The sequence below is a fragment of the Eleutherodactylus coqui genome, chromosome 1 (assembly GCF_035609145.1).
Source record: "Eleutherodactylus coqui strain aEleCoq1 chromosome 1, aEleCoq1.hap1, whole genome shotgun sequence".
NCBI classification, from domain to species: domain Eukaryota; kingdom Metazoa; phylum Chordata; class Amphibia; order Anura; family Eleutherodactylidae; genus Eleutherodactylus; species Eleutherodactylus coqui.
Window position 1 is genome coordinate 108,450,492 of NC_089837.1, and position 15,569 is coordinate 108,466,060.

Consider the following 15,569-nt stretch of genomic DNA (forward strand, 5'->3'; position numbering starts at 1 on the left):
TCCAATATAAACTTTTGGGTTGCACTGTTTAGTTATCATATTGTTATTTTATGATTTAGTTGACAGTTAAAATATTGACTATGCTAACTCTGAGGGCTCAGTCACACGGGCGAATCGGCATCCGTGTTACTGCAGGAGGAAGACGGCCATACCTCAAGACGGACGTCTCTGTGCAGTGCCGGGAGAAAGAACATGTGACCGGCTTCATTGCCGGTCATATGTTCTTTCTTCAGCGCTGTGGGGAGTCGTCCGTCTTGAAGTACGGCCGTCTTCTTCCCGCAGGAAGGGCTCAGTCACACAGGCGCATTGACGCCCGTGTACGGGTGCTGATGTGCCCATGTGACTGAACCCTTAAAGCGGTATTCCGGAGAATGTGCTAAATGTTCCTAACATTTCCCCTTATTGTCATTATTCCAAAGGCCCATTTAAATTGTTGAATAAGACCAGTAACATTTTTGCTGAGCTGTGCAGCTGCTGCGTTCCAGCCCTTTTTTTTTCCATTTTCGTTTTTTCCTTCCCACTTTTAAAATATTGTAACTCCTTTATTTATCCATCAACTTCGCTATATGAGGGCTTGTTTTTTTGCGGACGAGTTATATTTTTTAATCGTACTATTCAATGTACCATATAATGTACTGAAGGGTGTAAATGTATGTCCTGGAGCATTAACCCTTTCCAATCCATTTATTTTTTCTCATCCATTCTCCCCAGCTCCAATTTATTTGGAGCTGGGGAGAATGGATGGGAAAAAATACATTTTCCCTTCACCCTCCTGAACTGACAGAGTTCAGGAGGGTGCAGGTGCTCACTGCACCTTGGGGGGAATGCGGAAGTAATACTTCCGCAATCTCCCTTCTGCCTCCCGGCTCGGCGATCATGTGACCGCTGGGGTCAGGTGGCATCCAGCGGTCACATGATCGCCGGGCCGGGAGGCAGAAGGGAGAATGCGGAAGTCATTCCCCCCATGGTGCAGGCTCCCGGCTCGGCGTTCCTGTGACCACTGGGGGTCAGGTAACACCGGTGGTCACATGATCGCCGGACAGAATCTCTCTGCATTACATAGCGCTAATTGAGCGCTATGTAATGTGTAAAGGAGAAGGCAGAAAGGGTTAAAACCCCTTTCTGCCTTCTCCTCGGGGATCCTTGATGAAGATCAGTGCAGGAGTGCATCTGCACCTGATGTGTCTGATGATCGGGTGCAGATGCACTCCTGCACTGCAGTGTCTGGCCTGTCTCGACATCGGAGCTGTGGAGGGAAATGATGATGTTGGGGCAGGCCCGACATTGGATTGGAAAGGGTTAAGGGGTTAATAATTAATCTGCCAGATGGACAGTTAATTTAATTGGTTGCTGGCAGATTGCACTCTAATTGGCCAGTGGATTGACAATTGGGAGGCAGTTGATCATGCAGGTCTGGGGAGTGAAGAGAGAGAGAGGTAGGAGAGGAGTGGTGTTGTAGTAATAGTGAGAAGATCATCAGTCAGTGAGATTTCAGTCAGATCTGAACAGTAAAGTTTGCAGAGTTTGCCAGTAAGTTGGCTGTTAAACAAGTGAACCATATAGTTAGTCAGTAAGACCATGTGTGTAGTTGAGAGGAGTTAGTCTGACAAGTGAGAGTTAGATATTAACAAATCTTTGGGTGTCCATCAGAGAAAAAGAGAGAGAGAGAGAGAGAGAGAGAGACAGTGTTAGTGTGTAGAGAGAGTGAGTTAGGATTACTGGGAGAAGAAAGATCCCTATCAGCATTGCAGTCAGGCAGCTGCCGGAAGCTACTGCAAGAGTTGTTGGATCCAGAGGAGAGTTGCAGACTGTCACAGGAGAATCCCTGCGAGGTGGCTGAGACATGAGAGGTAAAACACAGAAGCATTCATTTTACCCTGAGGAGTGGGCCCCAAATACACAGCAGAGTTATAATTGCGGACACCAGAGCCACGGAATACCCTCATAACCTGGGCCAAAGTGAAGGTGTCTACTGCCCACAGATCACACCACTGAAGAGCCATTAAACCGGCCCAAGGAAAACTAACAGCACTGCCATATGTTACCCAGAGCATCATCTCTGCCTGTAACCTGAGGAATCCCATATACATCATTCCTGTTAATGATACCCCTAACATGTAAAGAGAATAACCACCTTTAATGAAAGGCTTGTATGTGGGCACTGATATATGATCACTATATGTGACATCAACAAAGAAATGGGAAAGAAAGTTATTACGTTTTAAACCCTGGTTCTTGTGATTTCTTAATTGCATCACATTAAAGATTCTTATGCTAATGTAGCACTGGCATCACAATTTACTAATAAAATAAATAAAATTGCAATAACTCCCTGAAGAGGCCGTTGTGGCTCTGTCAGAGATGAGGGAGTTGCTTCAGAGCACCTAAGCAGCCGCCTCTTACACATGTCATTACCTCCATCTAATTTGAACCAATTGCAAGAAACTTCCTGTCTGAAAGCTAAGAGGGACCCAAAATGCTACCAGATGGATGTCTCTAATAAAGTGACCATTCAGTATTATTTTTTCCGATTTCATGGTGTCAGGACACTGGAAGGGTGCAGAATCTCAAAATGTAGCAATAACAGATAGATTGAATTATTTCAGTCATCTTCAATATATATTTCTAACCGAGTAGAAGGGAAACTTTCTGACCCCACCATTTATGTTACATATAATGTGCTATTACTGTACCTTACATATTGCTGCAAACTCTCCAGTCTCGTACTTGTGCAGAACGCATACACATTGATAGAATAACCATGGCTAGCTGTGCTATTAACATGCATGCCATGAAATGTGACTGTCTCTCAAGCTTTGCTCTTGGGGTGTGATTTAATGTGGCAGTTATGAAACCTGCTCAGACTGAGTTCGATTAGCATGATAATGAAGCTTATGCAGCATTTTCCTTCCTCTCAAAGGATATACCAAGCGCTTCAGCGGCTCCTTCAACAAGTACCACTTCACAATGAACAGAAAAACACTTTTATTTGAAATTGAGGCCCAAATGGGAGGAGAAATTGGCTTTTCGCTGCCTGCTAATGTGACTGTGCTAGCTTTGGTGACAATGGAGAATAATGTCAGCAGAACAGGTTTGCATCCTTTACAATGATGTAGAACGGAGAGTTCAGAGGATACATTCCACCACTGGTATTATCCTAACTAAGCTCTGAACAGATAATGAATTCCGAGCTCAGAGGTGCTTGAGTGAGACATAATGGATTATTCTGTACAAGTAAGGATATCATTAGCATCTTTATTCCAGGTGTTAATATCCACCAGTAAATCATCATTAGTCAAATCACTTTTACCGAGAAATGCAAAAGGATCCCCAAGAGAGGATCAACAAGCCTAAACTTAATAGTGTTAGTAATTATAACATCAGTGGATATATTTTTACACGTGAAAGTAACAAATGGAATCAAATAGCTTGCAGTTGACCGTATTCGACAAGGGTACTCCAGGAGATTTACATTTGCAGTCAGACAGAAAATGAAAAAAGTTCAGCTTAATTACAAAATGAATTTAAAATGTTCTGCATAGAGAACAAATTAATAATCCCATTTTGGAATACCAATTCCAAATGTAGTTCAGTAGAGGCTCATCAACCAATGTTCCTGTGTAGATCAGAACTGCTTGACTTCTGCTGTTGACCTGTCACTTGCACTTCAGAGTTAGTGTTGATTGAACGGAATCAGTAGAACAGTTTCAAGTCGAACTTTGCTAAAAGTTTGGTTCATCTCAGTCAAACTTTCTAAAAAAAAAGAAGGTGATGGTGGTCCAATGTGGCTCAGTGGTTAGCACTGTTTCCTAGGGTCCTAGACTCAAATCTGACCAATGACAGCATCTGCATGGAGTTTGCATGCTCTCCTTGTGTTTGTGTGGGTTCCTTCATAATAGTAGTAATACTATATGGCACATACATTGATTGAGAAGAAAAAACAAAGAGCGAACATACCATACAAACTCTATACAGATGTTGTTCTTGGTCAGGCTTGAACCAAGAACCCCAGCACTGCAAAGTAGCACCAAACCACATTACAGAACCATAACATCATACTTCAGTTTTAGGGGCTTTGGCTAAGTTCAGGCTCAGTTCTCACTAATATGGATCAAACTTTTTACCAAAGTTCAACAAAATAGCCAAACCAAACTTTTCCAAAGTTCATTCATCTCTATTCAGAATCTGCCTTCAGGGTAAATGCAATTTCTCCTATTCATGCTTGATACAGAACTCATGAAAATGGGTGACTTAACCCCTTGAGGACATGGGCATTTTTTTTTGGATCCTCCTCCTACTTTGCAAAATTATAGTTTGTTGTTTTTTAGAGATGAGCGAGCATACTTGGCCACGCCCCTTTTTCACCCGAGTACCACGATTTTCGAGTACTTACGTACTCGGGCGAAAAGATTCGGGGGGGGGGCGTGGGTGAGTGGGGGGTTGCAGCGGGAAGTGGGGGGGAGAGGGAGAGAGAAAGGGCTCCCCCTGTTCCCCGCTGCTACCCCCCGCTCCGCCACGCCTCCCCCCGCCCCCCGGCGCCCCCCAAATCTTTTCACCCGAGTACGGAAGTACTTGAAAATCGCGGTGCTCGATAGAGTAATTACTCGAAAAGAGTACGTTCGCTCATCTCTATTGTTTTCCCCCTCAATTTAGCTGTCTGAGGGCTTGCTTCTTGCAGCTCAAGTTGCATATTTCAATTAGACTATATAATGTACTGAAGAGCTTTTAAAGATTTATAAGTGGAGTGAAATAGTAAAAGAAAATGCAATTGCACCAGTTTTGAGTGTTTTTTTATGGTGTAAACACTGGCGAAAATGACAACTTTAGGTTATTAATTGTCAGTACAATTACGACAATACCAAATTTATGTGTTTTTTTTTATCACACTATTTTTAAAATAATTTTTCTGTTGCTATCTTCCATAGCTTTTTTATTTTTCTGTCGATGGAGCTGTGTGAGGGTTTATTTCCTGTGGTTTCCATGGGTATTATTTTGGAGTACATACTATTTTTTTGGTCACTTTATATTACATTTTTTCTTGCAGAAAAAACACCAAAAATGTTCAATTTGGCATTGTGTATTTTCTTCTAGGGACATTGACCTTGCTGAATAAATAATGGCATTTTATTAGACACAGGATACCAAATATGTTTACTTTTTTCTTTTGAATTTTTTTATAATATTTTTTATTCTTAGTGATAACTGAAAAAAACTTTATTTTACCTTTTTTAGGGGGGGGGGGGGTTCAGTTCCCTAAGCAGACTGTTAAGAGGAAACTTACCAGGAGTGCGGTCGGGTCTCGGCAGCATGACGGTCCAGCTGCGGGAGTCCAGGCATGGCGTTCTGCCTTCCGGGTCTGGCGGCGTTTCCCTTTGGGCGGCCACGCGGCTCTGGGAGCCTTTTCTGATGTGAGTGGACGGGTCTTCTTCCTCCACCCACCAGTATGTCATTGGCTCTGCCCCTTTTCTAGGGATAAGAGGCAGCAGCTGGCAAGTTTCATTGCCAGTGTTTGTTTCTATCTAGTGAGGTTAACTAGGTCTCTCTGGTCCTCTTAGTCCTTGTGCTTCAATACTTGCCTCCCTTTGCTGTTATTTTATTGAGTCTTTTGTGTATCTCGGTGGAAGTTTCTTATTTAGTTTTGGTGCTCCTTTTTTCCCCCCGTAGTATCAGGTTGTCTCTAGACAGCATAGGGACTGTCACCCAGTTGTCCCCCTGGGTTTAGCCAGGGCGAGGCAAGTAGGTAGGGTCAGAGGTGTGGGTGGTTTTTAGAGACTTCCTGTCTTATCTCCATACCTGCCTAACACAGACTTGTACATGTGATCACTTCTGTAGGCATTCTATTAAGATGTGCTACAGGCATGTCTTAACAGGCAATAAAACATGGCTTCGCTAGGGGCATTCACAGGCCCTTAGATGGCCATAACACCTGACCCCACAAATGGGGTCCTTTCAGAAATTTTAATGCTAACTGTGACATTATGGTTGACAACCGTCATCAGAGTTATCACCCATCGCGGCTGTGTTTGGGTGTTTGGCCATACAATCCCCTGCATATTTGCCATACATGTACAGCGGAGGTCACCAAGGAGTTAATTATGATCAGTGCAACTACAACAACCACAATAAACAACAAGATAATTGAAGATCCATCAATGTGACTACTAGCAATATATAAAACCATTAATTTGAAAGTTTCTTCACAGGAATCATTTCAGGATGGTTTCACATACAGGTCTTTTTGGACATTTTTCCTGTGCTATTTTGAGTCAAAGTAAGAAGTGGATTCAAAAGAAATGGGAAATATAAAGGAAAGACTTGTATGGTAATTTTTCTGCATTCCACATAGCAAATCTGCACGTTTATCTGTTACTTTAAATTTTGCACCAAGAAATGCAAGCCATTTTCATTCCAGGTCAAAATCTGCACAGAGCCGTTGAGATTTTGGGGCAGAATATAACTCAGATTGCGGTGCGGAATGCAGAAAAATTCTGCCCATTTGAAAGGACTAGAGATGAGCGAGCACCAAAATGCTCGGGTGCTCATTATTCGAGCCGAGCTTTTTGTAATGCTCGAGAGCTCGTTTCGAGTAATGAACCCCATTGAAGTCAATGGGAGACTCAAGCATTTTTCAAGGTGCCCCATGCTCTGCATTGCTTTCCATGGAGCCATGGCTGCTGCCGGCGGCTCCATTGAAAACAATGGTCTTCTGGCACCCCTGAATTGGCTTTACATATAAACCCTTCCCTGAAAAACAATAATTTTGGTGTAAAAAATAAATAAATAAACTTACCTCTCTGCCGCTGCCGTGTCCCCCGCGGGGATGAAGAACACAGCATGCGGCAGATGTTTCCTTCATTCCCACAAGGAAAAAGAATTCCCTGCTGCTGCACCTGCTACATCTGTGACAGATGCAGCAAAGGAATTCTTCATCCCTGCGGGGAATAAAGAAATCCCTACCACAGCTGTCACAGATGACAGCTGCGATAGAGGATCCTGCTGCCGGCACCCGGTAATTGTTTTTCAGGGAAGGGATTTAAACATAAGCCCTTCCCTGAAAAACAATAAGAAATGGGGAATAAAATAAAAAAAAAGAATACTCACCTTTCTTCAGCTGCCGGGGCTCAGCCGCGTCCAGCCGACTCTTCTCCCTGCACTGCTCTCAGTAGTATTCAGCAGGCAGGGATTTAAAATCCCAACCTGCTGAATGGGCTGCCTCTGATTGGCTGAGCAGTGTGACCAATCAGAGGCAGCTCTCAGCTATTGAATGACAGCTGAGAGCTGCCTCTGATTGGTCCCTGCACTCAGCCAATCAGAGGCAGCACTCTCCCATTCATGAATTCAGGAAGTATCAGACTAATTAAGCTCTGTAGTCAGTGTGAAAAATGCAGGATTTGGGGATTCAAAAATACTGATTGTGACTGAAAATTAGAAGAAAATCACCAAAAATTAATATTCTTAAAAAATATGAACACAAAAATAATAACATAAATTATAAAATAAAATAAAATATCATTAGAACAGTTAGAAATCTGCAAGGAATTTATACACCCTTGGATGCAATTGGCATTATCATTCTTGTTACAATATATTCCTGTTCCATAATATATTATTGAAGGTTCATATTGCACAAGAATACTCTAAGAGTAAAATATTGTAAAATCACCCAAAGTCTGGTAACCACCGCCCCCTCCTCCTCCACCCCATCATTGTTTGTTTTTTATATTAGTTTTCAGTTAGAGACATGAGATTGATTTCTCAGGATAGGACTTCATTTCCGCAAATAGTGGACTTACAGCACCCTCTGAATATTTGTGGAGAATGATTGTAGGGACTGCCTACTATAATGGATTTAGCCCCCCGACAATTCTAGTTGTTATTCTGTGTGGATAGAAAATGACTGAATGTTTAATTTAGAACATAGATTTTAACTGTACCTCAGCGTATACCTCTATTATCAAATTTACTGCTTTGCAATTTGATGCCCGTTTCACTGAGTCCAGTGGGTTGAGTTGCAGACTCTACAAAGTTTTAATGGTCTTTGAACACTATCTGTATCTACTCACATGAAATAAAGCTCTTTCTGACCTTGCCAAAATGAAGTGCTACCAGCAAGTAAAGCTTACTAAGAACTGGTGAGTCATGAGGGGACCGTCGTTTAATGTAAAACAAAAGGCGATTGTTAACATATTTCCTTCCTAAAGAGAATGTAAAGCTCAAAGGAGATTTAGAGGTACGAGATAAAAACATAACTCAAACCATATGCTCCAATATACCCACTTTGCCTTGGTTTTCAGCAGACTGTTATGGAAAGATTGGTAGGTTTAATATGGTTTAAAGAAACATTACAAACTGCAAGCAAATAGTAAAATGTCTACACCGGTGACTTTCAGGTCATCAATGGAGTACATTTTATTTAAAACAGACTATTGTCCAAAGTCTTCTGTCTGAGTAAATTAACAATTTGATGAAAGTGGCAACGTACAGAAGTGTACAATATGATACAATTCTACCATGTACTACTGTATCCACGGCAGGCTATTTAGCAATCTTGTGCATGTTAACCCATTATATTGCTAGTTACTGGTTGCCAACATATTAGTCTGCTAGTATTGTTTTCTTATATGTTTCACCGACCAATAACATTTAGGGCATATCCATAGGACTCGTGATGAGTGAGCTTTTGAAAGCTTCCATTTGGCCATTTTGCTGGACTTCTGTAAAAAGTTTGGTTCGGTCCAAATTAGTTCGAACAGTACTGGAAGTTCATCAAAACCCCTAATTCTGATGTATAACACTGTCTAAGAACCAAAAAAAGCCCTGTATAACACATTCTAAAGGCCCATTTACACGCAAAGATAGGGGGCCTGCACACGAACAGAAATTCTGTGGCGGGATTTACGCCGCTGGAAGCCTGCATAGGATTGCGTTAACAAACGCAATCCTATGCAGACGGCCGTGGTTTGGCCGCATGAAATCTTGCACGGTAAACAAACCACGCGAAATCTCGCATGGCAAACAAACCGCCGAAATCTCGAGCAGCAAACAAACCACGGCATGTCCTCACTCACCCGCCGCTGGCTCCGGTCTGCACATGCGCCAGAAAGCTGGCACATCAAACAGCCGGAGCCGCGGGGGCGGGTGAGTACGCGCCGCTCTCTGCAGGCGCTCGGGTCGGGTCCCGCGGTGAGAATTCTCGCCGCCGGATCCGACCCGCCCGCCTGCAGGCGGCCATAATCTTGCAAACGATTAAAAGATTGAAAGTTTTAGCGATCTTGTTGCAGAAAGTGTTAATGGCCAGTAATGCCCATTAACACTTTATCATCTTCATTTTCATGTAGAAGGGCCTCCGGGAGCTATGTTACTAATCACATGCCCACATGTTCATCTTAAAATCATTGTTCAGACAAAAAGTGCACGATGGCAGCGTTTACACGTAACGATTATCTCTTATTTACGGTCATTTGAACGGATTTTGAGCGATAATCGTTACGTGTAAATGGAGCTCTACAAGCTGAGAATGTGTGTGATCATATGACCATAATAGATTCTCCTCCTCTGCAAGTAAACAATGAAGTTGCAAGTTTAATGACTGCTAGCAGAGATCTTTGAAAACCATAAGGAATTAACAAATTGTATAACTTTCATCACACAACCAATAAGCTTTATTTGCTGAAATCATAATACCTCTTTAACGTTAAGTACACATCATGAAGGTTTGAACATTTGTTTACACTTTTCTTTGTGTTCTATCATCAATTTCCAGAATTAAAAGTATCACTTTACATTTACGGTAAAACTTCATTAAACCCAAACTTCTATTTTTAGAAATGACCTTTCATTAGCTAAAAGTGACTGGCAGGGGTAGTAGCTGAAAAAGTAACTGCAGAACACCACAGTCTTGGTAAACTAGGTGCTAAGCTTTTGGATCTAATTTTTCTTGAGGAACCTCTGTTTTTGTAGGAATTGGAAGGAAGGTGTTACTTTAAAATATATTAAGTTTCACTATAAAAAAAAGAAATGAAACTTTAGGATAATAATTAGGAAAGCAGGGCTGCTCAGCAATGTGAGGTACCACCACACTATAACCACTGATGCCGTCTTAGCAGTAAAGTGGTTCACGGGACGCAAACACGCAGTCATGTGCAGAATACTAAATAATTTAGGCCATATTTCTATGTTTATACAAATGGATAGAATACCTGGAAATTAAACACCTTCTTATATTTCTAGCTGGTGTTCCAAGAGCAAGCGTTCTGCCATGCTCCTAAAAAGACGAATTGATTAAAGTGCTAATAGAAGAACTCGACAGGAAAAAGCCAAAGTGAATTAGCGTGCTGAGACGTGGCAAACATCATCTTGTTTTATATATGTTTCATTAAAAGGAGGCTTGACAGTTTTATGAGGGAACAGTGGTGTTTCTAGAGCATGAAGAACCCATAACGTGTTGCCAGATTCGGTGCCATACATCCCATTTCATAGACAAATATTTAGGCAGTGAAAATGTCATTTTAAATGACTGGTTTGATAATCCCGTAAGCTTTTAAATGATCTGCCAAGTCTGGCAGTTTCACATTTTGAGTTTGAAATCCAGTAGAACATTAAATAGCAATGTGTAAACATGCAAAAGGTGATTTCACACTTATATCCATGGCCTTTTCCTTAACTGCACTTATCATAGATTAAATGAATAATTGCAAATCCTGTAAGGTTGTCTTTCCTTTGACACGCAGGCAATGTAACATAAGGTCAGTTTAATTTACAGTAGGTTTTTTGTCTATTTCCTTGTTACACAAATGAAACGATGAAATGTATTATCGGCCATTTACCTTTTTTTTTTAGGTTTATCCTGATACAATGGATAAGTACTTCCTATTAGAAATCCGGTAAATAAAGATTGCATGTGTGATATTGATACTCCTATAAGGTTAGTATTTCAGTTTCGTTGGACTTAATATTTGCATTGCCCATGAATAGTGATGAGCAAACTTTTGAAAAGTTAGGTTCGGCCAATTCGACAAACGTTTTCAAAAACCAAAAGAAGAGTTTATCAAAACTTTCAGCAATGGAATGAAACTGAAAGGGAGGAGACACAGATTAGATATTAAAAAAAACTTTTTCACAGTGAGGGTGATCAATGAGTGGAACCGGTTGCCATGGGACATGGGGAGTTTTCCTTCAATAGAAGTCTTCAAAAAGAGGCTGGGCAGATATTTGTCTGTTATGATTTAAGCTGCTTTTACACAAAATGATTATTGTTTAGATTCCCACGATCCAGTGAGAATCAAAAAGATTATCTTTCAGTGTAAATGCATGCACCTACTGAACGGCGGATAAGAACTTGTTCACTTTTCATTTGTCATTCAGTTTCTGCATGCAGAAAACTGAATGACATATCCAGGGGCGTAACTAAAAGCTCCGGGGCCCAGTACACAAAAGTTCCCCTGGGTCACCCCTCCATCAATACCTGTACCCATACCTAAACCGCACTGCATACAGTCGTAAAACATATTTACACACATGATGTAGCTCCTTGGCATAAGCTTTCCAAACTTGACTTATTTCCTGGATAATGTGAAAATTTGTTTGTAGCCCCTTAGGCTGTGTTCATGCTTTTCGTTGCATTTTTGAACCACAATTAGCCCGGTCTCACACATGCGTTGAGTTAAACGCCACTCGAAACCACAGCAAATTTCCAACAGAGTTTTTGAATGCAAGGTACAGCGTTTGACAGCGTTTTTTAATGCACCCCATCATTGTAATGGGTGATGAGGTTTTATAGACAGGAAAATACAGAAAAATGGAACAGACAGTTCGAGCGCAGGTCTGCAAGGCCCCATTGAAATCAATGGGAGTGTTGTACCAAGATTAGCTTAGACATTTGGGATACCACGCTAATTGCTGTAAAAAGCAGTCGTGTGAGAGCGGCCTTAAAATCACATAAAAACACATGTGGATTTAAACAACACATGCGTTTTGTTTTTTATTTTAAAAATTTTTGCGGGTTTTTTTGCATTTTGTGTGTGTAAAGTGTGCAATCATGGAAATACCCAGGTTATACCAGCATGGCTATATCACTATATACATCTACTGAAATTCGGTGATGCGTCACCATGCTAATACTTTAGGAACTGTACAGAACTGTATTCTGAAAGTTGATACAGTCTAATTGCCACTTGGAAGTTGGAAAGATGTTTTTTCTCTTTTGGGGCAGATTGGCTCTTTAAAAAAAAACAAAAAAAAAAAAAACGGGTTCTAGAGCTTGCCCACATCACTCCTGTTCAACCATGCCCTTTTCCATCCCTTGGTTGAACATGATCGACAAATGTCCTTTTTTCAACCATGCTACATGTATATTTTAGGGCTGTATAAGACCTTTTTTCCTTTTTAAAATGCCACAATCCTATTCCATAGGCAATGTATAGTATTATCTCATTTAAATGGAATTTAGATTCGGCAGGCTCTGCAGAAGCAGCACTTATCTTAGTTTCTTCTCTAGTGTACATCCAGTACGATCAAGAAAGGATGCTACTATAGATGAGCGAACCTACTCGGACACGCCCCTTTTTTGCCCGAGAGCCGCGATTTTCGAGTACCGTATATACCGGCGTATAAGACGACTTTTGAACCCCAAAAAATCTGCTCTGAAGTCGGGGGTCGTCTTATACGCCGGTAATACAAAAAAAAGAAATTGTCAAAAAAAAAAAAATCATTACTCACCTCCCCCGGCGTTCTGTGGCACTGCTGCAGGATGTCGCTCCCTCCTGGTCCCCGGCAGAGCATTGCTTTCTGAATGCGGGGCTTGAAATCCCTGCCTCCAGAAAGCTAATACTGTGATTAGCTAACACACGCCGTCAGCCAATCACAGCCATTCAATGACACCATTGAATGGCTGTGATTGGCTGAAGGCGCACGTGTGTTAGCCAATCACAGCCATTCAATGACACCATTGAATGGCTGTGATTGGCTGAAGGCACGTGTGTTTTAGCCAATCACAGCTTTCAATGATGTCATTGAATGGCTGTGATTGGCTGACGGCGTGTGTTAGCTAATCACAGTATTAGCTTTCTGGAGGCAGGGATTTCAAGCCCCGCATTCAGAAAGCAATGTTCTGCCGGGGACCAGAAGGGAGCGACAGCCTGCAGCAGCGCCACAGAACGCCGGGGGAAGTGAGTAATGATTTTTTTTTTTTGCTCCGCTGTATTCCCGGCGTATAAGGTGACAGTTGGGGGGTCGTCTTATACGCCCCGTCGCCTTATACGCCGGAATATACGGTACTTCCATACTTGGGTGAAAAGATTCGGGGGGGCGCCGTGGATGAGTGGGGGGTTGCAGCGGGGAGTGGGTGGGAGAGGGAGAGAGAGAGAGCTCCCCCCTGTTACCCGCTGCTACCCCCCTCCACCACGCCTCCCCCTGCCCCCCGGCGCCCCCCGAATCTTTTCACCCGAGTACGGAAGTACTCGAAAATCGCGGTGCTCGATCGAGTAATTACTCGAAACAAGTATATTCGCTCATCTCTAGATGCTACATAACTCTAATTTCATCGTATAGCTTTGTGAGACTGTATAGTGAAGCAAGAATGGCCATGTCTCTAGAGTCTGCTCTTCTGAACAAAAGTACAAAAGGCCTGTTTAAATAGTGTAATCATAAAGCCTCTTAAAAATTGCAATATGAAAAAAAAAACAGAGGGGCTGCGTGCTTTATGACATGTTTTTAATAAAATTTGTTGGTCAAACATCAAACATGTCTGAAATAACAGAAGCATGATGTCAACATAAAGAAGAAGCATTTGGTGAACTATTCTCTTCATATTAGCAATTGCAAAATCACTTCCATTGTGTGCTCTATGAGTGCAGAATATGTATTTTTACATCACTGCCTCTTGTGCAAGAATTTGCCCACATGTTTGTATTTACAACATTTCAAGGTCTGAAATGTGCTTTAAAATTAATACAAAATGTCTAAGTATGAGTACATATCCATCACAATAAGTTGTGTGTTCCTATTTAATTAACCCAGTGGGAGTTCTGACTTTTACTTGAGACATTATAATACTTTGAGCTATATGTACATTGTGTTCTCTCAAGAGTCAGGTAATGGTTCTGCAAAGATTGTGGCATTCTGTTGTAAAAAAGCGTGAAGAGTTATATTAAGACAATCTAGACAAAAGGCCATAAAGATATCTGTATAGAAGGGCTTGAAAACATTTAGATTATACATAATAACTAATAAGCGGTGCTATTTTTCTAGGGTTGCAACCAGAGCTGGGAATAGAGCACTGGCTTAACTATAGGGGATGAAGGAGATTCGGTTGCACCCGGGCCCAGGAGCCTTAGGGGGCCCATAAGGCCTCTCTTCTCCATATGGTAAGCCTAGTACTATGAATAAAGCATTATAGATGGGGGCACCATTACATTGGGGCCCAGAAGCTTCAATTTACACCTCTGGAATAGAGATAATTGTCTGAAATGTATGATTATGACTTTCTTCATCAATCATTTGCCCGAGTGTGATGACTTCATGGTGATCTACAGCTGATATATAATTGGTTGGAAACTCATCCTCCATGTTGAATTTTTAGGTCAGCAGCCAGTTGTTATCTGTAGTTAATGTTACAAATTGCCAACTTGTGGTCCCCTTATATTCAATCATTTACAATTTTTTTCATTTGCTCTAATTATTTTACAAATGTTCTAACATGCACCTGCGTAACACATGTAGACCACAATACCTCCATCAGGAGAGACAGAGAAAATGTATCATGAGCGTTCTCATGTATTATTAGCCAGTCTGAACCTTCAGCTGTACCCTCAAAATACTTAGGCCGCAGTGGATTCTGACTTTGCGCCCAGCCGGTGACCCTGTGCACCTGTTTTTTATGTAATGCAAATGACCACGACGGCTCGCCGTTGGCCATGGGCTATACCGTTTTTATTTTGTTAATTGCGTATGGGCAGAAGGTCAGACGGCCTTCACTGACTTGGACAATGGAGGCTGTCTTCACGGAGTCCGCGGCAAAATAGAGCATACTGCGTCTTTTGTTCCGCTCGTGAAATACACAATTCATATATGTGAGTATGAATGAAAAAGTGAAAGTACACGCATTCCAGTGCCTGCGTTTTGCCGTGGATCCTCCTCGCTGCAATTGGAATTCGTCTGTATGAGCCTGGTCTTACTTAGTATCTGGCCTAAGGTGTTATATGACTACAGGTCTACTGTGGCCTTCTCATGTCCAGGTTACAATTGTTTGTACTATCAGATTGTATAGAAAAGGCTCCGTTTTATAGTGTATCTAATTTACACTGTTTACATATGCTTATCTGCTTGTATGTACTTGTGCTTTATATGTAGTTTTAAAATATTTTTGTTGGGACTTCGAAAATTAAAAAGTTGTTCTCACTTGCTATGTAGATATGCGGTCAAAACTAGCTTTTACAAAATCATTGCAAGATGATGCAGTTTTTCAGTCACTTTGCACAATTAGCTTGAAAAATAACCTGCTAGGCCATATTATCTAATAACAGAGCATATGTGTGAGTGATAAGCTTCATCCAGGTCCCTATTCCATAGTA